Here is a 25,603-nt window from a genome sequence, read left to right as displayed (position 1 = left end):
TTAAATTGTTTTATATAAAACCAATATAATTTCCTTCTTAACTTTGAATGTCACGGCCAGTAGCCTTGCACCAATGTGCTTTCTGATAAATAAATAAAGAACAAAAGTAACTATTATGCATTAAATTTTACAAGAAATATTCCATTACCTAATGATTCGATAAGGTGTCTTGCTGTCATCGTTCAATGTGTTTTGTGTGGAGGAAATGATGATCTGATGCTTAACTGAAAGTACTGATAATTTAAATTTACTATATCTTTTAAATAAATAAAGTTTCAGAGTTGATGTTTACAATATTTGTCGTTTTAATGATGAGCTTCTATATGAAATGTCGATCGATAAGATTGCAAAAGCGTTCAGATTTTAGCATTCAGGTCTTTGTTACAAAACTTGTTAATTTCACTTTGACAGTAAATCCTAAACTATTATAGATATGATCAATATTCAAGTTTTATTGCGATCACCATGAAAATTTATCGAGGATGGCAGATTAAAATTACTGTGGCTTGATTCCCTGAATTACTACAGAATTAAAGAGTTTCTATAAATGTTACCCTTTATGGCGGATCTTAGGTCCGCCATATTTAACACTGCTACGTATCCCTGGCCACAAAAGCCTTCTACTGGGTTTCCCTATGACGTAGGTTCTCGTGTGTCTGCGTGTATATGGGAAAGAGGCCGCTTTATTGCCGTCACTTCGTGGAACAAGGTGTGATGTTGATACAGGTATGTCGGGTCGGCATGGGAGCCACGGCTGCCACTTTCACGCAGTTGAACTCACGCGGTCGGACAAAGGCCGCGCAGCGGAAGCACCCCTAACATCAGGGAGAGAGCAGATCTTACAGGGCTGCAGTGCATTGTCCCAGAGGCTCTAGGCCCAGTTTCTACAACTTTTTTAGCCTAGTCGGCATGGGCCGGTGCTTTGATAATTATTCTTGGCTGAGGAGAGACCATTAATCTGAATCTCCAGGTATCCATCTGATGAAACTTCCTGGCAGATTAAAACTGTGTGCCCGACCGAGACTCGAACTCGAGACCTTTGCCTTTCGAGGGCAAGTGCTCTACCATCTGAGCTACCGAAGCACGACTCACGCCCGGTCTCACAGCTTCACTTCTGCCAGTATCTCGTCTCCTACCTTCCAAACTTTACAGAAGCTCTCCTGCGAACCTTGCAGAACTAGCACTCCTGAAAGAAAGGATATTGCGGAGACATGGCTTAATCACAGCCTGGGGGATGTTTCCAGAATGAGATTTTCACTCTGCAGCGGAGTGTGCGCTGATATGAAACTTCCTGGCAGATTAAAACTGTGTGCCCGACCGAGTTCGAGTCTCGGTCGGGCACACAGTTTTAATCTGCCAGGAAGTTTCATATCAGCGCACACTCCACTGCAGGGTGAAAATCTCATTCTGGTATCCATCTGATGTTTTCTGTGGATCTTTAACCGAGATCCGTATCTGCTAGGATTGTGAAAAACATTTCGCCATGATGGCTGAAATGGACCAGCAGGTCAGGACTCCATTGCCGTTACAGGGTCGCCGTGACACCTCTCGCATCTTTAGAGTCACGCAGGCACCCTTGCCTAGCTGCTCCCTGCACGCACGGAGAAACAGTTTCCATATTGGGACGCCGACTGTGACGTCAGAGGACGTGGCCGTGGGCGCTTATTGCTTGTCAGACACAGCGATAGGATTGGAGGAGGAGGATTTACTCGTCTTCTAGAGAAAGGGCATAGAATTTGGCGATTTGCGAAAGGAAGCGCAGACGCATTGTTATTGGTGGTTTTAGCTTTTTGAGAGTACTCGACGAGGAGTGTTTTTGGAAAATCATAGTGAGGAGATAGAGAGGAGATGTTGGTAGAAGGCCACAGTACGAGTAAGATTCGGGCCTAGGTCATGGAAAGTATTGGATCGAGTGGTCGGGCAAGGGCCATTTTAAGTGTTGGATACAGTATTCGGGACTTGGACGCGGAGAACGAGATAGATATCCGCCGTTCGAAAGACACAAAGGTGTGTTGTCGCTGCATTCCTGACTCCAGCTTGGTGAGCATTCCGCAGCTCCGTCGCAGTAGGAACTTTTGATGCGAATTTTCGCCATCCATGTTGAGCGCTTTCCAATGGCAAAAGTCGCTGTCCAGTTTACATTTTGTGGGAGCTTACAGTTTTGCAGTACACAATCACTGTCGATGAATTGGTTTCAGTCAGATTGAATTAGTTAATGTCGGAGTAGGAGTTAATTTTCCACCCATTCCCCAGTTTTGTCAACTACGAGGGTTGTCCAGAAAGCAAGTTCCGATCGGACGCGATATGGAAACTACAGTGAAAACGAGAAACGTTTTATTTGCAGCAGTTAGGTACACCTTCCACCTACTTCTGTACATAGTCGCCGCTCCACTTCGAGTTTTGTCGTACTGTTGTATCAACTTTCCAGTATCCTCGTCATAGAAATCAGCCGCCTGTGCTTTTGGCCAGTTATCTGCGCTGGTCTGCAGCTCGTTGTTTGGTTGTCTGTGGAAAAATTTTGTCTTCATAGCCAGCGGTTCTTGTGAGCAGAGATGAGACTCAGGGGGAGCCAGTTACGGACTGTATTGTGGGTGATCAGACACTTCTCATCGGAAACGCTGTAGGAGCGTCTTCATTGCCCCTGCAGTGTGCGGCCGAGAATTGGCATGAAGAAAGAACTGCTCGACAGCTGTGTTATGTGGGCTGCATGACACAGGCGAAATCTCTAACTAGACCCTCATACTTGGCGGGAGACGCTATTCCCTACGTAATTTTACGTGCTCAGTGTTCACTCAAAACTGAAAAGAGCGACGCGACACGTTCGACGGGCATACTAGAGATAGAGCCCAACACATCTGTGCAAAGCTTTACCAGATTTTCCCAGTGGCTTCCATTTCGCAACCGATCGGAACTTACTTTCTGGACAACCCTCGTATACATCATTACGCACAATTCATTTCATGTCCGCCGCTCGTGGTCTCGCGGTAGCGTTCTCGCTTCCCGAGCACGGGGTCCCGGGTTCGATTCCCGGCGGGGTCAGGGATTTTCACCTACCTCGAGATGACTGGGTGTTTGTGTTGTCCTCATCATTTCATCATCATCCAGGAAAGTGGCGAAATTGGACTGAGCAAAGATTGGATAATTGTACGGGCGCTGATAACCACGCAGTTGAGCGCCCCACAAACCAAAACAACATCATCATCACACAATTCATTTCATTATACAAGAACTTGGATGTAATCAAGTCACTTCATGTTCAGTGTTATTTTCTGTTGGTGTAATTAATTCATAGTTACTAAAATCTCATGCGTTATTTCAGGAGATATTTTTACCTTGTTCATTTATTCATTTCATTCATTAATGTGGGATGTGACAGGATTTTGGTATATTACACACTATGAAAACTTCAGTTTCACTGCTAAGGCCTGCAGTCAGTCATTTGCGTGTAAACTTCCCGTGACGCGACATTCCGCAGTAGTGTAACTGAAGGGTGGTTCCACGCTGTAGGATTTTCCAGGGCAAAAAAGTTCTGTAGAGATACCCCACATACCTTCTGTTGTGTCTAGACAAGACAGCCTAGACACATTGCGAGGAAGCCGAAAGGCACGCGCTTAAACTCACGCAGGCTGGCGTGAGGTCTGAAACAGGATACGTAATGAATGCTATAAAGAAAAGTACGTAGCTTCTGGAATACTTAACTTTAATCCACATTTGTAGAACATCGCTCTTGATGATACATTAATAGAATATCAATATCTATACTGGTAATGGCGCCTTGCTAGGTCGTAGCAAATGTAGCTGAAGGCTATGCTAACTATCGTCTCGGCAAATGAGAGCGTAGTTGTCAGTGAACCGTTGCTCGCTAAGTCGGCTATACAACTGGGGCGAGTGCTAGTACGTCTCTCTAGACCTGCCGTGTGGTGGCGCTCGGTCTACAATTACTGACAGTGGCGACACGCGGGTCCGACGTATACTAATGGACCGCGGCCGATTTAAAAGCTACCACCTAGCAAGTGTGGTGTCTGGCGGTGACACCACACCTTCCACCAAAACAGACGCGTTGTAATTTTACAAACATTCTATGTTTGACCATCAGTAATCCCAGACACGTACAGACGTGGCGTACGCATTAGCTGAAACTCGACGTAGACAGAGAACTCCCACTGCGACGTAGTGTGACGTACCTGGGATGAGCCTGGGACGCCCCCCGCAAGCGTATTCCGTTTTACCAGGTCGGCGATCTTCCGTGCCAGGCGCACATAGCGCGCGGCTTGCCTGACTAGGCGGAGTATCCCTCCAAAATTAAACGCCGGCTCACCGGTTATGCCCTTGAGGAAACGCCCAAACTGCGGAGCGCGCTCCGAGAAATGTGTTGCCGCCCCTAAGTGAAACTCCGCAGAGAGGACCCAATACTAACATCTCAGTACCCTATCTGATCAAAAGTATCCAGACGTCTGTTGGTGGACATTAAACCAGTAGTGCCCACATTAATGGTGCATGGAACAGGAGCGCACTTTTATTGATTTTGTGGACAAGAATACCCTTCTGCACTCTCTTCTTTATTGCATTTCGATTCCCCCCCCCCTCCCCCTCCCCGCAGAAGGGGGGCGGGCTGGCAACAGCGTAATATGCTGCTCTACAGTCCACAGAAAAGTTAAAAAACATAATGAGAATATAAACAAACAAGAATAACAGGCAATAAAACGGTGACATTGTAAAAAAGAACTGTAAAATGGCGGAAAGTTGTGGAATTTAAAATATAAAAACACTGCGGTGACGATGCGGATGAAGATACACAATAAGTAGACAGGCACAATTAAAAAAAAACACGGTGACAGTCTGGTTTGTGTACGCACGAGATAAAAAACACAACTAGCGACATTATGGTGGCTGTTCGCAACACTGGCAGGACTAAACACTCACGGAAAGAGCACTGCAGAGGCGACAAGGCGGCAGATGGGTGAGGGGGGAGGAGGATCCAGGCCTACGAGGGAGAAAAGGGAGGGAGGAGAGGAAAAGAAAAAAAGGGGAAGTCGATGGAGGGAGGGGACATAGCAAAGGGAGGGGGGGGGGGGGGCTGGGCGGATGCGAGAAGGAATGTGAAAGGCAGTGGAGGGGAGAGCACTGAACATCTGTTCTTTCACTCTTGTATTATTACAGGGCTATTACAAATGATTGAAGCGATTTCATAAATTCACTGTAGCTCCATTCATTGACATATTGTCACGAGAAACTACAGATACGTAGAAAAACTCATAAAGTTTTGTTCGACTGAAGCCGCACTTCAGGTTTCTGCCGCCAGAGCGCTCGAGAGCACAGTGAGACAAAATGGCGACAGGAGCCGAGAAAGCGTAAGTCGTGCTTGAAATCCACTCACATCAGTCAGTCATAACAGTGCAACGACACTTCAGGATGAAGTTCAACAAAGATCCACCAACTGCTAACTACATTTGGCGATGGTATGCGCAGTTTAAAGCTTCTGGATGCCTCTGTAAGGGGAAATCAACGGGTCGGCCTGCAGTGAGCGAAGAAACGGTTGAACGCGTGCGGGCAAGTTTCACGCATAGTGATGCGAAAGATTCAGTGTTTAAACCTCCTCTACCAAGAAACGTGCCAGAACTGCGAGCTCGCATCAACAATGCTTTCGAACTCATTGAGGGGGACATGCTGCGCCGAGTGTGAGAGGAACTTGATTATGGACTTGATGTCTGCCGAATCACTAAAGGGGCACATATCGAACATCTGTGAATGCCTAAAAAAACTTTTTGAGTTTTTGTATGTGTGTGCAAAGCATTGTGAAAATATCTCAAATAATAAAGTTATTGTAGAGCTGTGAAATCGCTTCAATCATTTGTAATAACCCTGTATATCTGAGAAGCAGTCCACAGCTGGGAACGATTGGCAATACAAGGTAAACATTTTTCCTCATCACACCATGGGTTTAGAACAAGTATAACCAATAAAAATATTTTATCTTTCAAGTTTAAAAACTCTAAATACACGTCTAGTCATGGTAACGTGACCACCGCGTATGTTCGAAGTCAACGTGCAACTCACAGACGACTGGTGGCAGCACTAGCAGTGGTCGGTATATGAAACGTGTCGGGGAACGCGGAAAACAATGCAGCTGTTGTAATGCGGAAGCGGAGCGATTTATCTGACGTCCAATAGGGCATGATCATTGGCCGTTGGGCCAGGGGTGGAAGCATTTCCGAAACGAATAAGTTTGTAAGCTGTTCGATGTCACTATGGTTACAGTAAACCGTGCGTGGCAAAATGGCGCTATGCAAAACCGGGGCTGGGGCAAATGTGGTGCACCACGAGCCATAGGCAAAAGATAACCTGCAGAATAGCGACAGACGACATAGCCTACGCAGACGATCTCCTCCTGCTGGTTGGCAGGAGGAAGAGTTGGAACCTAAAATTGAAAGCTCCGCATCCATTCTAACTACATGGTGTCACAATATCAAAATGACGATATCACCTAGTAAGTCCACATACTTGCTACTCAAGGGGCAATTAATCACGAATCCAACGGTAAGAATAGACGGCTCGCCAGGTCTTCGGCGCCGTGAGGCCCTATACCTAGGCATAGTCGTCGATGAGAAGTAGAACTATACATCACATATTGACACAGTGACGCAGAGATCCCTGGAAACATTAAAAATACTTGATTGGGATTGGACATATGCGATTTCATTTGCCACCTGACCTAATAAAACTGTACCATAACAGCATTTTGACATCAGTTGTAGGATATGGGTCACGAGTCTGGACTCACAGGCTCACGAGGGTCATGCCCGCCATGGCCGTTAGCAGAATGCAGCGTAATATGCTCCAGTGTTCTGTAGGGACATACAGGACGACACCTGGAGGGGCGCTACTAGTACTAATGGGGCTTTGTCCCCTGGATATTAAAATCAGGGAAGAGGCTGCGTGGTATTGGGTTAAAAAGGGAAAGAGGGATAAAATAGTTGAACCAACGGGGACACGCTCGGGCACTAAATCCGAAATTAAACATGGGGGGGGGGGGGGGAGGAGGAGGAGGAGGAGGAGGAGGAGCTATGGCAGGAGCAATGGGATAGTGACGAAACAGATCGTCGAAGTATTAAAAGAGTACTTAAGGAACAATCAATAACAGATTAAACCAGATTTAAACCCGATGAGACTCTGTGCACCTGTCCCTTTCCGCCGGGACGTGAACATGGCCAGCCGCTTCACAGCTGAGATCCGCCACGTCTACGACTAGGTGGAGGGTGCACACTCAGACCGAATTGGACACACACCGGATTTGACAGTAGGATTAGAATTAGGTTAGACGTAGGATAAGTTTGGATAACACCATTAGTATGAAACTGCAGCAACTCAAACATCTTGGGCCAGCCCGGTGACAGGGGCATGCCTACTGGGGTTAGCTCGTTGGGCACGGCCAAAACAGTAGGTTTATAATATGCTGGCACGCAAGTAACGCTGCAGGTAGAGTAGATTAATTAGTAGAACTAACACCAGTAGGACTTAGAATTCCCATAGTGGAAGTAAAACAAGTAACATTCCTGAAACTTCCTGGCAGATTAAAACTGTGTGCCGGACCGAGACTCGAACTCGGAACTTTTGCCTTTCGCGGGCAAGCGCTCTACCAACTGAGCTACCCAAGCACGACTCACGCGCCGTCCTCACAGCTTTACTTCTGCCAGTACCTCGTCTCCTACCTTCCAAACTTAACAGAAGCTCTCCTGCGAACCTTGCAGAACTAGCACTCCTGAATGTAAGGATAATCCTAGTAACTAATTAAAAATGATGCAGTACTTGTAATCATTAGTATAAATTAGGACCCACTAATGTATTAGGTGGTGGGTTATCGTGTATCATGTTGTTGTTGAAACGAAGGCTAAAGAGATATATTCTGGCAAACAGACGTGCACCTGTTGAGCAACTGACTGCCTAGATGCGCCAGTAGGCTACCGACAGTATCCCCTCAACGACCGTTCAGCGAAGCTCGTTGCGTATGAGCTTCTGCACCATGCGGTTGGTTCACGCACCTATGCTGATTGCTATTCATCGGAGACGAAGGCTGGAATTTGCACGCCAGTACCATTACTACACTCCTGGAAATGGAAAAAAGAACACATTGACACCGGTGTGTCAGACCCACCATACTTGCTCCGGACACTGCGAGAGGGCTGTACAAGCAATGATCACACGCACGGCACAGCGGACACACCAGGAACCGCGGTGTTGGCCGTCGAATGGCGCTAGCTGCGCAGCATTTGTGCACCGCCGCCGTCAGTGTCAGCCAGTTTGCCGTGGCATACGGAGCTCCATCGCAGTCTTTAACACTGGTAGCATGCCGCGACAGCGTGGACGTGAACCGTATGTGCAGTTGACGGACTTTGAGCGAGGGCGTATAGTGGGCATGCGGGAGGCCGGATGGACGTGCCGCCGAATTGCTCAACACGTGGGGCGTGAGGTCTCCACAGTACATCGATGTTGTCGCCAGTGGTCGGCGGAAGGTGCACGTGCCCGTCGACCTGGGACCGGACCGCAGCGACGCACGGATGCACGCCAAGACCGTAGGATCCTACGCAGTGCCGTAGGGGACCGCATCGCCACTTCCCAGCAAATTAGGGACACTGTTGCTCCTGGGGTACCGGCGAGGACCATTCGCAACCGTCTCCATGAAGCTGGGCTACGGTCCCGCACACCGTTAGGCCGTCTTCCGCTCACGCCCCAACATCGTGCAGCCCGCCTCCAGTGGTGTCGCGACAGGCGTGAATGGAGGGACGAATGGAGACGTGTCGTCTTCAGCGATGAGAGTCGCTTCTGCCTTGGTGCCAATGATGGTCGTATGCGTGTTTGGCGCCGTGCAGGTGAGCGCCACAATCAGGACTGCATACGACCGAGGCACACAGGGCCAACACCCGGCATCATAGTGAGGGGAGCGATCTCCTACACTGGCCGTACACCACTGGTGATCGTCGAGGGGACACTGAATAGTGCACGGTACATCCAAACCGTCATCGAACCCATCGTTCTACCATTCCTAGACCGGCAAGGGAACTTGCTGTTCCAACAGGACAATGCACGTCCGCATGTATCCCGTGCCACCCAACGTGCTCTAGAAGGTGTAAGTCAACTACCCTGGCCAGGAAGATCTCCGGATCTGTCCCCCATTGAGCATGTTTGGGACTGGATGAAGCGTCGTCTCACGCGGTCTGCACGTCCAGCACGAACGCTGGTCCAACTGAGGCGCCAGGTGGAAATGGCATGGCAAGCCGTTCCACAGGACTACATCCAGCATCTCTACGATCGTCTCCATGGGAGAATAGCAGCCTGCATTGCTGCGAAAGGTGGATATACACTGTACTAGTGCCGACATTGTGCATGCTCTGTTGCCTGTGTCTATGTGCCTGTGGTTCTGTCAGAGTGATCATGTGATGTATCTGACCCCAGGAATGTGTCAATAAAGTTTCCCCTTCCTGGGACAATGAATTCACGGTGTTCTTATTTCAATTTCCAGGAGTGTAGATGTTCACTGAGTGACGAGGTAGCTTTTTCAGATGAATCACATCTTCTGCTCCATCAGACCGATGATCGTTGGCGTGTACGGCCTGAAACGTATGAGTGCAAAGGATCCAAGGTGGAGGAGGGATCGTAATGGCCTGCAGAGTATTTTCGTGGCGTTCCTTGTGTGATTTCGTCATTATGAAAGGTTCAAATGGTTCTAATGGCTCTGAGCACTATGGGAATTAGCTTCTGAGGTCATCAGTCCCCTATAACTTAGAACTACTTAAACCTAACTAACCTAAGGACATCACACACATCCATGCCCGAGGCAGGATTCGAACCTGCGACCGTACCGGTCGTGCGGTTCCAGACTGTAGCGCCTAGACATCATGGACGGCACAGTGGATCAACATAAGTATGGATCTATACCTGGGGACCATGTCCATACCTACATACTGTTTGTTTTTCCTCGGTACGATAGCATCTACCAGCAGGACAATGCAACGTGTCCCACGGATCGCAGAGTATGTGCCTGGTTCGAAGAGCATAGGATGAGTTTGCCGTACTCCTCTGGCCATCAAGCTCTCTGGATTTAATCCCTGATGAGAATCTGTGGGACCACCTCGATCGGGCTGCCCGGCCATGGATTCTCAACCGAGAAACCTAGTGCAGCTGGCACGGCACTACAGTTGGCGTGGCTCCACATCCCTGTTCCAGAACCTCATTGTCTCTCTTTCTACACGCCTCATAGAGGTCCGCGCTGCAGAAGGTGGTTTTGCAGGCTTTTGACACGTAGTCTCCTTAATTTCACTGAACAGTGTACTTCCATAAAAAACTAACAATCACATATCATTTATTGAAATTTATGTAACGTTATTTGTATCGCAGAGACACGTCAAAAATTTTCGGAGCTACATGTAAGTAACGTTAAGCACTGATGAGGGGCCGCGCGAGGTAGCCTTGTGGTCTGAGGCGAATTTGGAAGCCATGTTTTATCTGTAGATTCTAAAAATAACCCCAAAAAATTTTGGTCGTACGTAAAATCTACGAACGCAACAACTAATTCAATAACTTCTCTTTCTGACAGTATGGGTAATGTAACGGATGATGATAAACAGAATGCCGGCATTCTAAACCTAGCTTTCAAAATCTCGTTTACGGTAGAAGACTGCAGCACCATTCCCTCTTTCAATGGTCGAACAAATGCAATGATGGCTGACAAAGTGTTTAGTGTATCTGGGATTGTAAAACAGTTAAGATCCTTAGACGCCAGGAAGGCATCTGGCCCAGACGGTATCCCCGTAAGATTTTATGTTGACTAGGCTACAAATATAGCACCATTCTTATCCATCATCTAACAGAAATCCTTGGAACAGCGGAAAGTTCCACGGGACTGGAAGAAGGCCCACGTCATAGCAATCTATATAAAGGGTAGAAAATCGGATGCACATAATTACCGGCCAATTTCACTGACATCGATTTGTTGTAGAATCATGGAACACATTTTGTGTTCAGACATAATGACCTTTCTAGACTCTGAGAGGCTCATCTGCAGAAACCAGCACGGTTTTAAGAAACAGCGGTCATGCGAGACACAGCTGGCCCTCTTTGTGCATGATATACAACGGGCTCTAGATACCGGCTCCTGGGGTGATGCCGTATTTCTTGACTTTCGTAAGGCGTTCGACTCATTTCCGCACTGTCGCTTGCTCTAAAACGTACGCGCTTACGGTCTATCCGATGACATATTCGGTTCGATAGAAAGTTTTCCAATAGACAGAGAGCAGTATGTCGTCCTGAATGGGGTGACTTCAACAGAGACAAACGTAACTTCAGGTGTGCTCCAGGGCAGCGTAATAGGTCCGCTGCTTTTTACGATTTACATAAACGATCTGGTTGATGGAATTGACAGCGGCCTTAGACTGTTTGCCGATGATGCTGTAGTCTACAGGAAAGTAGTATCACACGAAAGGTATGAACGAATCCATGAGGATTTGCAGAAAATAAATGCGTGGTGTAATGACTGGCAGTTACGTATCAATATTAGTAAGTTTAACCTACTGCGTATAACAAGACGAAAATCTCCATTAATCTACGAGTTCAAAATAAATGCCCAGTCTTTGGAAGCGTTAACATCCGTCAAGTATCTGGGTGTGGCTATTCGAAATGATCTCATATGAAATGATCAGCCGGCCGCTGTGTCCGAGCGGTTCTAGGCTTCAGTCTGGAACCGCGCGACCGCTACAGTCGCAGGTTCGAATCCTGCCTTGGGGCATGAGTGTGTGTGATGTCCTTAGGTTGGTTAGGTTTAAGTAGTTCTAAGTTCTAGGGGACTGATGACCACAGATGTTAAGTCCCATAGTGCTCAGAGCCATTTGAACCATTTTTATGGATCAGATTACACAAGTAACGGACAAGGCCAACTCTAATTTGCGGTTTATTGGTAGAACCCTGAAGCGATACAGTCCTTCAACAAAGGAAACTGCTTATAATACGTTAGTTCGTCCAGTATTAGAGTAGTCTTCGTTTGTACGGGACCCTTACCAGTTAGGTCTTATTCAAGAGATTGAGAAGGTCCAAACAAGAGTGGCAAGATTCGTGAGTGGTATATTTAGCAATCGCGAGAGCGTTACAAAACTCATAGAAAGTCTGAAGTGGGACACCCTTGCAGATAGACGACGAGCTAAACGGAAGGGGCTGCTCACTAAATTCCGAAATACGATCTTCGCCGAGGATGTAGAGCATATATTATAACACCAACTAGCAAATCGCGCAATGATCACCATTCAAAGGTAAGGGAAATTAGAGCTCGTACTGAGGTGTTCAGACAATCGTTTTCCCTCGCACGAGGGGGGTGGGGGTGGGGGTGGGATATGACTTTGGCGCGAACTGTGCCCTCCGCCACACACCGCTTGGTGGCTAGCGTAGTATATATGTACATATGTAGTTTTAGAGGCGCCTTGTCAGTGTTCACGCGGCTGCTCCCGTCGGAGGTTCGAGTCCTACGTCGGGCGTGGGTGTGTGTGTTGTCTTTATCGTAAGTTATATTAAGTATTGTGTAAGCTTAGGGACCGATGACCTCAGCAGGACTTACCACAAATTTCCATTTCCATATCCACTAATGAGGGCATTTTAATAATATTTACTTTCATTTTGATAACGTGTTTACAAGTTTTAATTCGTTAAATGTTGCTCAGAGGGCAAGATGTTGAGGGCAGTGGGACTGTGGGAGAAAACTGTATCCCGCAAAATTGTTTCATTCCAAAGTAGAAGGAAACAGAGACAGATGATGGAGGTACTTTTCATTCTCCCATGCAAAACAAGAATGATTTTTTTCTGTGTAAATTGCATGACAACTCCGTTGTTTCTGCGTCTCAAATGCAGCTAGTGTTAACCCAGTAACTGATGTTAAGACATACTCACAGCTGTCAAGGAAACATATCGAAGTTTCGAAGTTCCTCGACCCATACCCAGAAGAACTGATCGAATGGATCAAAATCTGGTTCAGTACAGGATAAATATTCGTAACAGGAAATATTAAGGGGCCCTTTTGAGCCGTTTATTGGATGTCACTGTTCACAGTGTCTGGGTATCCTGACGCAAAAGTGGAAATACAATCTCCCATGTATATTTTTGAATAGAAATAGTGCAGCTGTATTTTGACAACGTAAATGACGCTACCGAAAGGGCTGAACGAATCCTGTACTCCAGTACTGTAGCTGATAAACTCTGGTTTGATGGATTGACCCACCTGAGTATGAAAATACGGGATCTCAAAGAAGACAGTGTGTTTGAATAAACTATAATAAGACACCAGCACCTACCCTGTGGAAGAAATGTAGTATGGGAGTACGTGCTGAGTGTTTTTCTGTTTGCCACACAAAGTAAAATGTTGTTGCTCGAACAGTTCACGGGTGTCCTGCCGGTCCACAGTGTCCAACGGGCACAATATTTCGGCGATCAGACATGTCGCCATCGTCAGTTCGTCAGCGCACTTGACGTGGCGACTTGTCAGATCGCCGAAATATTGTGCTCGTTGGACACTGTGGACCGGCAGGACACCCGTGGACTGTTCGAGCAAGAAATACACCGGGAGAAGCTGAAGAATTATATGTTGTTGTTTTTTAGGTTTGCAATTTGTACTCATGTTTAATTTATTTCTTTCTGTACAAAAAGGTTTAACCTTTTCATATAAATGTATGTTTCGCTGACAGTAATATGGTAGAGAATATTATTTGAAAACAACAAAGCTTAAAACTGCTTTTTCGCTAAACGCTTCTTTTTCGCTGTAACAAACAAGGTAAAAGTAATAAACGTAAAAAGATTAACAAAAATTTAATTCGGCCACTAATGGGTTAATATGCGATGTATTCATCCCGTTGTGACCTCGAGTCGCAACCCTGCACGATAGGCTTTCCTCCAGCTCGGAGGGTGAAGAAGACAGCCTACATGCCCAGGCGCAACAAGTTGGCCAGCAACTTCTAAAAACATCGTGCAAAAGGCGCAAACAGTGCGGAACTTTGTTTCACGTCACGAATCACGTGAAACTGTTAGTACGGAGGTGCGGTATCCCCCCGCACTAGGACAGAATTCGCGGTTCGCGGGTTAACCGGCAGTCAGCGCCACGGAAAGTTCTTGCGCGGTGTCTTCGAGAGACTGCCGAAACGGTCGCAGGTTCGAATCCTGCCTCGGGCATGGATCTGTGTGATGTCCTTAGGTTAGTTAGGTTCAAGTAGTTCTAAGTTCTAGGGGACTGATGACCTTAGAAGTTATGTCCCATAGTGCTCAGAGCCATTTGAACCATCTGACTGCCGAAATTTCCAGGTCCTGTCACCCCTACAGTACTAATGATACAACCTTTCTACATCTGATACACATACATACTCCGCAAACCATCTTACGGTGAATGGGGAAAGGTGCTTCGTGTACCATTGTCAGTACTCCGTTTTCCTGTTCCAGTCGCGAATGGTTCGCTGTAGGACTGTTGATATTTTTAAAAATATCGGGAGTCCTACTAATCTATATTTAATAAGATATCATATCATTGGCCTTCAAACATCGAAAAAGGTATCGATATAGCGACGGAAAAAATATCGACGTACCGTCCTATAAAAAAAAAATCGGCTGCACATTGTAAATACACGAGAACTGCCGGTTTTAGAGCTGTATATTTACGGTATTGATCTATTATTAGTAATCTGTACATCAACAAGCTAGCACACATATCGGATTTGTTCAGAACACCTTATGTCGGCTTCCCTGTTTTTTTAATTTCTGCAAACGCAAGCGACCTAACAGTTGTAGTGTCAAAATTGAGTGGAAAAGTTAAACGTTGCAGTTTCTGTTAACGGCGCCTAGCGCCGATCGCGTCAGCATTTCCTCTCATACGTCTCTGCCCTCGTAAAGACCAAACTTCTCATTTAGATTTTTGTTCGTCATTTTCAGCAACTGTTTTTGAAGAATGAAGATTAGAAGAAAATAGCACACTAGTTGCGTCAAAAATTCACACTGTATACTTGCTTCACACAGTCAAAGAGAAAGACTGGACGTGATGAAAGCTTAAAAAGTCGTAAGGCTCCTTCACTGTTCTACTACAGTTTTAAAAGAACAATTTCAAATATACACGGAAAATTGCGAAAATAATATAGGATAAAATAAAAATATCGGCACTCGATTTTGCCATTTTTACGTCTATATATCGATATATCATGAACGGATTGCCATCAGTTTGTATCGATATTTCTGGAGTAAAATGTCGATATATCGATATTGTACCGACAAACCTTTTTCGCGGTAGCATCGAGTGCTGGTAAGCCACCGTATGAGCTCATGTCTCTAATTTTACCTTCGTCAGCTATTCGGTAGATAAATGTAGGAGAAAGCAAATATGTTGGTTGACTCTACTTGGAACAGTACGTATTCTTGTGGGGCCGTAACGCGATATATGTCTTGCAAAGGCGTTATAATCAGAGAAATGCAACTCGCTGCTACATTTGAAGTACTGTTTGCGAGACGTCCATTTTTTGCTGCAGTGCCATTTCCTAGCTGCCGGCGACTGACGCATGGGTTCGTTAATCCTTCATTCTATTCCTACGTATGTCCATTGACAATATTGGGTGATTATACAACGATACTAGCTGTTTTGTCGCCCACAAAACATCGATTCGTGTTGATTGTTATGTCTTATAGGCGGCGTGATTATATGATTGTGGCAGCTGTACTGCCGTAAATCGATCGTTGATGTTCTTGTAGATGAAATTATTTTAGCTATGGCCTTTTTGTTCTCTTTACTAGTATTTGTACTTTTTACAGCTTTATTTGACAGAACACCAACGATGTTATACGTTATAATTATGTTTTAATTTATTAATTTATGAGTTTCTATGTAGGAGAGCTATTCGTAAAGTTATGTCCTATCGGTCGAGAAACCCCAGTGAAAAAAAAAATATTTGCAACAGTTTTCTACACCTTCCAGCTAGTTTTCTACGTAGTGTAACACCCCAATTATAGAACCCATAATCAACACCCTTTTGTTACTAAAAGAAATAGAAAAATCAGTCATCCTGACAGTGATGAGAGCTACTGACAACAAAATTTACGCTATTGACAGTTTGATTGACAAGAATGTTATGTAAATACTAATGCTTATCATAAAGAAAGGACTGAATGAAAGAATACCATATAAAACGAAACAGAAACTTTAAAGAAAGAAATCACAAAATTATTATTTACGAAGGTTAAAGCCCAGACCACGAATTGAAGAAAGATAACATTTATCCTAGAAGAGAGTTGTAGCCGCATCGAGCTCTAAGTTCGCTGTGACTACAATGTAATTCGGCAATGGAGATGTTAACTTCATTTGTCTCTTGTACTATTGCAATATTAGTTCGCATGTTAAGCACTACTAGATTGTTTTAAAACCGATCTGAAGTTTAAAAGTTTTAGGGTTGGAAGTATTAGTCAGAAGTCGGACTGAAGTAAAATCATCTTTACCGTTTAGAAAGATAACGGGATAGTTGATACATGTGACAGAAAAATACCTCGTGTGATTACTGATTTGTGATGGGATTTAGCATTCGTTATACTTAATAGTCACGAACATCAAAGGACACAGAAAGAGACTGATCGCCGACATAAACTCAGTTATTAGACTTGAGTAGGCAACAGATAAACGCAATCACGAAGAACTTACAATTGCGCCGTGTTGTTAGAAGCTATCGTCAAAGTCAGAATTGCTGATGCTAACAGACGCAATTTCCTGAATGAAAAATCGGTGTGTGTGCTCAGTGTAGGGACAAATAATTACGAAGAACAATAAACTTTTATTCAACTTTAATTCTTCGTATCGCATACATCATTTAATGGACATTTAAAGTGTATTTGTGGAATTAACTGATTCTTCGGATAACATAAAAGTGAAATGCGATTTAGTGACAGTTTAACTGTAAACAGCTATAAGTTTACACCGAAATACGATGCATTCTGAACATTGCTCAAGGGTATGTTGTTTTTTGGAATTACGTCGCGTAGTTGTTGAACACGCGACGTAGCGACACCTTGACGACGGAATAATAATTAACAACTCAATATCCTCGCAAAAATCATGATGTGTCATCGGCTTGGGTGATGGATTGATGATTCAAGACATATTATATTTAAAACGTTTGAATACCGATTCTCAAACCGGGCATAAGAACTACAGTCAGCAAGTTCGCGTAAACTGAAAAGTCTGTCGCGAACACCCAAAGGACTTTTGGTTATCATTTCACATCAAGGGAGTCATCGCGTTATCGAGTGGTGCAGTCGCTATATTTATAAGTGAAGAAGATAGATAGACATCGAAAAAAATGTTCAGATGTGTATGAAATCTTATGGGACTTAACTGCTAAGGTCATCAGTCCCTAAGCTTACACACTACTTAACCTAAATTATCGTAAGGGACAAACACACACACCCATGCCCGAGGGAGGACTCGAACCTCCGCCGGCACCAGCCGTACAGTCCATGACTGCAGCGTCCCAGACCGCTCGGCTAATCCCGCGCGGCTAGACATCGAACACCATTGCTTTAATTACAAGCAAGGTCGGCGCACACACTTCGGCGTGCTGCTCCATCGAGACGTTGATACCAGTTTTGGGAGACGGTATCTGAAAAATAACCAAACCGTGGGAGGAGTTTGTTTTTATAATAGTTACAGATTGGCGTTGTCGTGTTCGACGGACGGCATTCCACGTCATCTTGACTGGGACAGCCATCACGAACGAGTCGAGACAAAACGAGACGTCACAGTAGTCGCCGCTCCAGCTTAGAAATTTGTTGCATCGTTGTACCATCCTTCCGACACCCTCCAATAGAAGGTAGCTGGCGGTACTTTCTGCCAGTTATCTGCGCTGATGTGCAGTTCGTCGTCGGTGTCAAAATGTTGTCTTCATAGCCAGTGGTTTGTGTGAGTAGAGATGAACGTCAGGGGAGCCAAGTCCGGCCCTGTGGTGTATGACCAAACACTTCTCACTGGAAACGCTGCAGAGGCGTCCTCGTTGTCCCTGCAGTGTGCCGCCGAGAATTTCCAAAACGAAGGAAATGCGTAATAGGTATGTTATATGGGGGTGCATGAAATCAGGAGAAACCTCGCAAAGGGCATCCATACTTGGCGGGAGACACTACTGGTCTCCGCATTTTTACGTGCTCACTATGTACTCAGAACCGAAAAGAGCGACGCGACGCGATCGACAGGGACCCTAGGGACACTGTACAGCACATTTGTGAAAAGCTTCATGTGGTTCTCACTGTCGTTTCTATTTTGTGACCTATCAGATCTTCCCGAATAGCCCTCGTATTAGTGATATGATCTCAGCTGTTAATTTTACCTTTGCTTCTAAAATGTTTATCTGTTATCTTTATTTAAGATATCAATCAAATTTTCAATATAGTATTTGTGTTTACTGATATCTTAAAAGTCTTATTGACCTCAAACCACCGCGATTTGCGACTTCAGTGGTGTCAAGCGAGAGCTCATTCGTAGGCACAATGGAAATCTGTTGTGTTTTTTTATGAAAGCTGGTTCTGCCTCGGTGTCAGTTCTACTCGTGTGTTGGTTACAAGGGGGCAAGTTGAAGGTCGGAAAACGATCTGTCTGGATGCTAGACACACAGTACCTTCACGTGGAGTTATGGTCGCAGGTGCGACTCTTGGTTGTCCCTCGCACACTGAGTCAATCTGGTGATTTGGTCTGTTGTGCTGCCATTCATGAACATCATTCCAGAGGGTGTTCCCAACAGGGCGACGCTCGCCCGCATACCGCTGTTGTTATCCAACATGCTCTAAAGCGTGTCGACATGTTGTCTTGGCCTGCTCCATCGCCAGATTTATCTCCAATCGACCACATATGAGACGTCATTGGATGGCAACTCCAGTGTCATTCACAACCAATATTAACCGTCCCTGTATTATCAGGTTACATTCCATTCAGAAGGCTGTTGCACACAGCGACTGTTATATTGACTTGTAAATTATAGATTGCAGCGATCAGTTGTCCTTTTAAATTTTATTCTGCAGATCTAGATCTCGGCTAGAAGCTAGCCATTCTCAACGCACTATTATTTTCGCTCAATGCATGTAATGCCTGTTGGTCGGGCTTCATCCACAGTTCATTGAATACTACTCAGCAGCATTCAATGAACTGTGGATTTTCGCTCAATGCATGTAATGCCTGTTGGTCGGGCTTCATCCACAGTTCATTGAATACTACTCAGCAGCGTTCAATGAACTGTGGATTTTCGCTCAATGCATGTAATGCCTGTTGGGCGGGCTTCATCCACAGTTCATTGAATACTACTCAGCAGCATTCAATGAACTGTGGATTTTCGCTCAGTGCATGTAATGCCTGTTGGGCGGGCTTCATCCACAGTTCATTGAATACTACTCAGCAGCATTCAATGAACTGTGGATTTTCGCTCAATGCATGTAATGCCTGTTGGTCGGGCTTCATCCACAGTTCATTGAATACTACTCAGCAGCGTTCAATGAACTGTGGATTTTCGCTCAATGCATGTAATGCCTGTTGGGCGGGCTTCATCCACAGTTCATTGAATACTACTCAGCAGCATTCAATGAACTGTGGATTTTCGCTCAGTGCATGTAATGCCTGTTGGGCGGGCTTCATCCACAGTTCATTGAATACTACTCAGCAGCATTCAATGAACTGTGGATTTTCGCTCAATGCATGCAATGCCTGTTGGGCGGGCTTCATCCACAGTTCATTGAATACTACTCAGCAGCATTCAATGAACTGTGGATTTTCGCTCAATGCATGTAATGCCTGTTGGTCGGGCTTCATCCACAGTTCATTGAATACTACTCAGCAGCATTCAATGAACTGTGGATTTTCGCTCAATGCATGTAATGCCTGTTGGTCGGGCTTCATCCACAGTTCATTGACTACTACTCAGCAGCATTCAATGAACCGTGGATTTTCGCTCAATGCATGTAATGCCTGTTGGGCGGGCTTCATCCACAGTTCATTGAATACTACTCAGCAGCATTCAATGAACTGTGGATTTTCGCTCAATGCATGCAATGCCTGTTGGGCGGGCTTCATCCACAGTTCATTGAATACTACTCAGCAGCATTCAATGAACTGTGGATTTTCGCTCAATGCATGCAATGCCTGTTGGGCGGGCTTCATCCACAGTTCATTGAATACTACTCAGCAGCATTCAATGAACTGTGGATTTTCGCTCAATGCATGTAATGCCTGTTGGTCGGGCTTCATCCACAGTTCATTGAATACTACTCAGCAGCATTCAATGAACTGTGGATTTTCGCTCAATGCATGTAATGCCTGTTGGTCGGGCTTCATCCACAGTTCATTGACTACTACTCAGCAGCATTCAATGAACCGTGGATTTTCGCTCAATGCATGTAATGCCTGTTGGGCGGGCTTCATCCACAGTTCATTGAATACTACTCAGCAGCATTCAATGAACTGTGGATTTTCGCTCAATGCATGCAATGCCTGTTGGGCGGGCTTCATCCACAGTTCATTGAATACTACTCAGCAGCATTCAATGAACTGTGGATTTTCGCTCAATGCATGCAATGCCTGTTGGGCGGGCTTCATCCACAGTTCATTGAATACTACTCAGCAGCATTCAATGAACTGTGGATTTTCGCTCAATGCATGTAATGCCTGTTGGGCGGGCTTCATCCACAGTTCATTGAATACTGCTCAGCAGCATTCAATGAACTGTGGATTTTCGCTCAATGCATGTAATGCCTGTTGGGCGGGCTTCATCCACAGTTCATTGAATACTACTCAGTTCATTGTCCGCAGCTCGTGGTCTTGCAGTAGCGTTCTCGCTTCCCGCGCACGGGTTCCCGGGTTCGATTCCCGGCGGGGTCAGGGGTTTTCTCTACCTCGTGATGACTGGGTGTTGTGTGTTCATCATCATTACATCATCACTGACTTGCAAGTCGCCGAAGTGGCGTCAACTAAAAAGGACTTGCAATACGGCGGCCGAACTTCCCTGCAAGGGGCCTCCCGGCCAACAATGCCATACGATCATTTCATTTCATTTACTCAGTTCATTGAATACTACTCAGTAGTATTCAATGAACTGTGGATGAAGCCCGACCAACAGGCATTACATGCATTGACCGAAAATAACAGTGCATTGAGAATGGCTAGCTTCTAGCCGAAATCTAGATCTGCACAATAAAATTAAAAAAGGCAACTGATCGCTGCAGTCTATAATTTACACGTCCCTGTACTGACCGACCATGTGCAACAGTCATGGAACTGCATCCTACAAACTGACATCCGGCAAGTCAGTGTCTGAGTCTGCGGGTGGCAACTGAAAGGACGAGGAAACACAAGCAGCATTGTAAAGTACGAACTTTGAGAGCAGCACTCCAACCGAGAAAACAGTCTTGCTGGAGCTTACCCGAGGATGGCGATGAGCGACATCGAATTGGAGTCCCAGCGATGTGGCTGATAACTCCGCTCGATACAAAAAAAAAAATGGATTTTTAAAGGGTTGTAGTGGCTCACTATTTCTCCCTATCTACAGTCGCCCGCCAATCCAGGAGCATTTTATAGGGATCGGCCAATCTGGCTGGAGTGGGGGTCTGCACCTATCTGATGCCTCTGGCCAACGACGCTTATGTCCTTTCCTTCCCATTCTGTACGTGGGGATGTTTCTGGGCTTTACATTTGGTAGCGACAGCATTCAAAAAAATGGTTCAAATGATTCGGAGCACTATGGGACTTAACATCTGTGGTCATCAGTCCCCTAGAACTTAGAACTACTTAAACCTAACTAACCTAAGGACATCACACACATCCATGTCCGAGGCAGGATTCGAACCTGCGACCGTAGCGATCACGCGGTTCCGGACTGAAGCGCCTAGAACGCACGGCCACACCGGCCGGCGACAGCATTCAGCTGACAGCTAAAACTCACTCCACATCCTGTTACCCATAGCATCGACAGTATTCTATTTACTTGGTATCGCCCTGAAGCCTCTCACATGAGTGGAGACCGTTATTATTACAGCAGTTTTACCCATTGCCCCTCTCACTCTGACAGCTAAAACTCACTCCACATCCTGTTACCTATAGCATCGACAGTATTCTATTTACTTGTTATCGCCCTGAAGCTTCTCACATGAGTGGAGACCGTTATTATTACAGCAGTTTTACCCATTGCCCCTCTCACTCTAACCTGTGTAATTCCACCGACGTTGCGCTACTCAGGGCAAGTATCCAGCTTGCTGCCTACGCTAAGACGTGCTTCATCGTGACTGTCTTCTACAGTGACGCCCTGCAAAACCTTCTAGACAGTGAATGTAGTTACCAGTTAATTCTCTGAGACAGCTGCTCAATGCGTCTGCCATTTGCAACGCTCTAGCTTTACCGATTACTTCCTGTAACATAATCGCTAACACGTTACCTGCTTCTTGCGTTGTATCTCTGATTTTCTATCTTGGAGTGCTCTCGCTAGCATCCAACAGCTTTAAAGTTAAAGATGTATAACTCAACACGTCGTCAATATATGACACAGCGAGCTGTTAAAACTACGTGCCGAGGAAAAGGCTTCTTCTCGTAGACAGAAGAGATGTATCAGAACTCACGTATCTCTCCGTTTGCATCCCCCCCCCCCCCCGGTGTGTCTGAACCCTTGGCGGGAGGGGGGGGGGGAGAGCGGGGGGCTCCACCTCCCCTTCCGTAAGGCTCTGCCTGGTGATTCATGTCCTGACATTCAAACAGCACAAAAACAAATAGAAGTTCTTAAAGAAACAGCAAGGAGAGTCGGACTCCAAATGACGCTTGAAAAAACAAAATACAACTAGAGAAACAACCTTCCATGTAAAATTGTAAAACCTAAATGTGCGAAAATTGAGAGAGTTTCTCAGTTCAGATACAGAAACTGGCCTGTAAAAGATTGGTTGCTAAATTCGTTGTCACAAAAAGGAAACACCTTTCAGTCTTACAAGAGACACGTACAAAAAAAAAGTCGTTTCAAAATACACCAAAAGGGAAGAGCTTACAGGCTTTCAAGAGACATCGATAACCAAAAAATTCATCTCAAAATACATCAAACTGTGATACAAAAACACCGCCATGAAACCAAAGTGAGGGGCTGAGACATTGACGTTAAATAGAAAGGGAGACACTGAAGAAATCCGAAAGGGAGAATGAGAAGTACCAGGAGAATTATTGGTCCAAATTGTTTTGAAAACGGAACGTACAGTCTGCGAGCAAATAAAGAAACATGTATCAGAATATGAAAAAGCGGAAGCTAAAAATCTTTGAGCAGAGTAAAAGAGTGGAACGAACGACATTAACTAGACAGACTGCGGAATTCTACTAATCTTGCAGTAAAGCACAAACTGAAACAATAAAATTTGTCAGGGCAGTAAAAGAAGACTTTGAAGGAATCAGGAATACCACACAGGGAAGCCGGCCGGAGTGTCCGAGCGGTTCTAGGCGCTACAGTCAGGAACCGCGCGACCGCTACGGTCGCAGGTTCGAATCTTGCCTCGGGCATGGATGTGTGTGATGTCCTAAGGTTAGTTAGGTTTAAGTATTTCTAAGTTCTAGGGGACTGATGACCTCAGAAGTAAGTCCCATAGTGCTCAGAGCCATTTGAACCATTTTGAACCACACAGGGAAAGCTTAGGCAGGAAACTTCACAACTGGGCAGTTCGCCTGGCAGAAAAATGCAGGAGGACCGGAACAAATTGATACTAACGAGCGGAAGAGAGGCCACACTGAGAGAATGAAAGGGACATGAGTACAAAAAAAGCTAAATAAAACTCTGAAAATGATTCACGTTGCATATCGCTTGATGCAGTAGGGCCCAAACGTAAATAATAAATAAAACACTATTTACACACAGCAAATCTGAGTGTGTTCAAGTCATCAGAAGTATCTGAAGATGAAAGTTAGCAGCCATAAAATAAAGTCAGTTGAACAAAATGTTCTCGTGTTGCCTTAAAACCAACAACTCGTGCTGTCTTGTCACAATCCGTCCCACTACCGCACAAGTGGTTTTAAGGGCACCTGCTCGTGAACAGGCAGCATTTTTATCCCATACTTTCAGAGCCGTTACTTTACATCTATAACACTCAGGATGTTGCTGTTTTATGTCAACACTGAGTGGCATTTTTTTAAGCAGCAATATACATTGTATTTATTTAGCAACACTAGTTTAATTTCTAAAATATTTTGTTCACACGACGAATTTTGAAGAAATATTTAGTTTCCGCCACCATTATCTAGGATATCATGCGAATAATATCACTCAGACCGTGCCAGGATTCTCTCGGTATCGATATAATTATGTTATGCCTCAAATTATATAGGTTGAAGTATACTACAAATCATTATTGATTGCCGTTCTTAAAGGATACAATGATTAGATGAAACAATTTTTTTATTTCCTCAGACATACGTCAAATTATGAGATGTGAGACATGCAATGATTCTATGAATGATGAGAGAAACCTGACACAGTGTGAGGACTCATGATGTCCTAATATTATTCAGTGTTGGAGTAGAACACCGATGTCTTAAATATTATATATGAAGATCTACGCACTCTGGAAGTACGGGATGAGAATTCTGTCTCTTCACCAGCAGGCCCCTTTAAAGTAAGACAGGACTTTTTTCTGGAACAGGTCACTCTAAGACAAGTACTTTGCGTGTTCAAGTACTCCTGACTGATAATTTAAGCACGGACTGCCAAATGATGAAAGTGTCACTTTTGAGTCTACAAGAAGGATAATATTAAAGAGAACTACATAACAAGAAACAAAGTTTCAGGTTCGTTTTCCATCCGGCACCGAGCTTTAACATCGGGTAACGTGTAGACTCTACTATAGAGCGGGTGACGCGTTCTATATATGTGATGAATCCAAAGATGACGACTAGCGCAATTTTTTCCGCGGTTGTGGTTAGTAAGACTGCGTCCAGTAACGCGTTAACCGTGTAGTTTCATCACGCACAGTCTCTTCCTGCTGTTATTTAGAAGCATGCAGTTGGAGAGAACGCGCCGGCTCCGTTGCGGCGCGCGTGACTTACTTCTATTGCGTCTTGTCGTACGAGAAGCTGTGCTCAGCGCGGTCGATGCTAGCGACAGTTGCCAGGAGAGCCGAAGAGGTGCGCCTCAGATGCGAGCGGCGAACGCACTGCAGAAGGCGCTGGGGACACGGCGCCGAGGAGCTTGCGGGGGCGGCCGCCAGGGGCGCGACGGGCGCAGAGCAACGAGCCATTTCCCGCCGAGGGAAGCCGTCGCCAGCAGTGCGAGAAAGCAATTGTTGCTACTTGCCGTAATGGTCGGCGGCTAACTGGTGATCCATGGTATAAGCGTCCTGTGCACGAGAAGCAACACTCGATAACAGGAGGATCGACAAACAGCGAGAGTCACTTTTTGTGACGCGTATTCGGAGAGAAACAGAGATCTTCACCAATATCATCAGGCCGAGGAAGGGGCGTGGATAGAGTCAGCATATTTCGGAATATAAAAAAAGAGGACACTTTCCTCATTTTAAATTTATTACATAAGAAACGAAAAACTGCATTTTACTTCAAATCATA

General features: G+C 45.3%; 1 protein-coding gene across 3 annotated transcripts in view; it reads right to left on the bottom strand.

Moving 5' to 3' along the window:
• LOC126094681 (dihydropyrimidinase-like) overlaps positions 1–25,603 on the bottom strand; it is a 346,768-nt gene that overhangs the window by 254,327 nt on the left and 66,838 nt on the right. For 2 of the 3 annotated variants that reach the window (XM_049909198.1, XM_049909201.1), the window contains exon 1: positions 25,088–25,210. The exons of the other annotated variant lie outside the window; for it this stretch is intronic. The gene's annotated coding sequence lies outside the window, so the exon portion shown is untranslated. Of the gene's footprint in view, positions 1–25,087; positions 25,211–25,603 lie in introns of those variants that run through there. 3 annotated transcript variants of the gene reach the window in all.

The sequence above is a fragment of the Schistocerca cancellata genome, chromosome 8 (genome assembly GCF_023864275.1).
Source record: "Schistocerca cancellata isolate TAMUIC-IGC-003103 chromosome 8, iqSchCanc2.1, whole genome shotgun sequence".
Taxonomy (NCBI): domain Eukaryota; kingdom Metazoa; phylum Arthropoda; class Insecta; order Orthoptera; family Acrididae; genus Schistocerca; species Schistocerca cancellata.
Note: the sequence above shows the minus strand (reverse complement) of the source record. Positions and strands in the feature narration are given on the sequence as shown.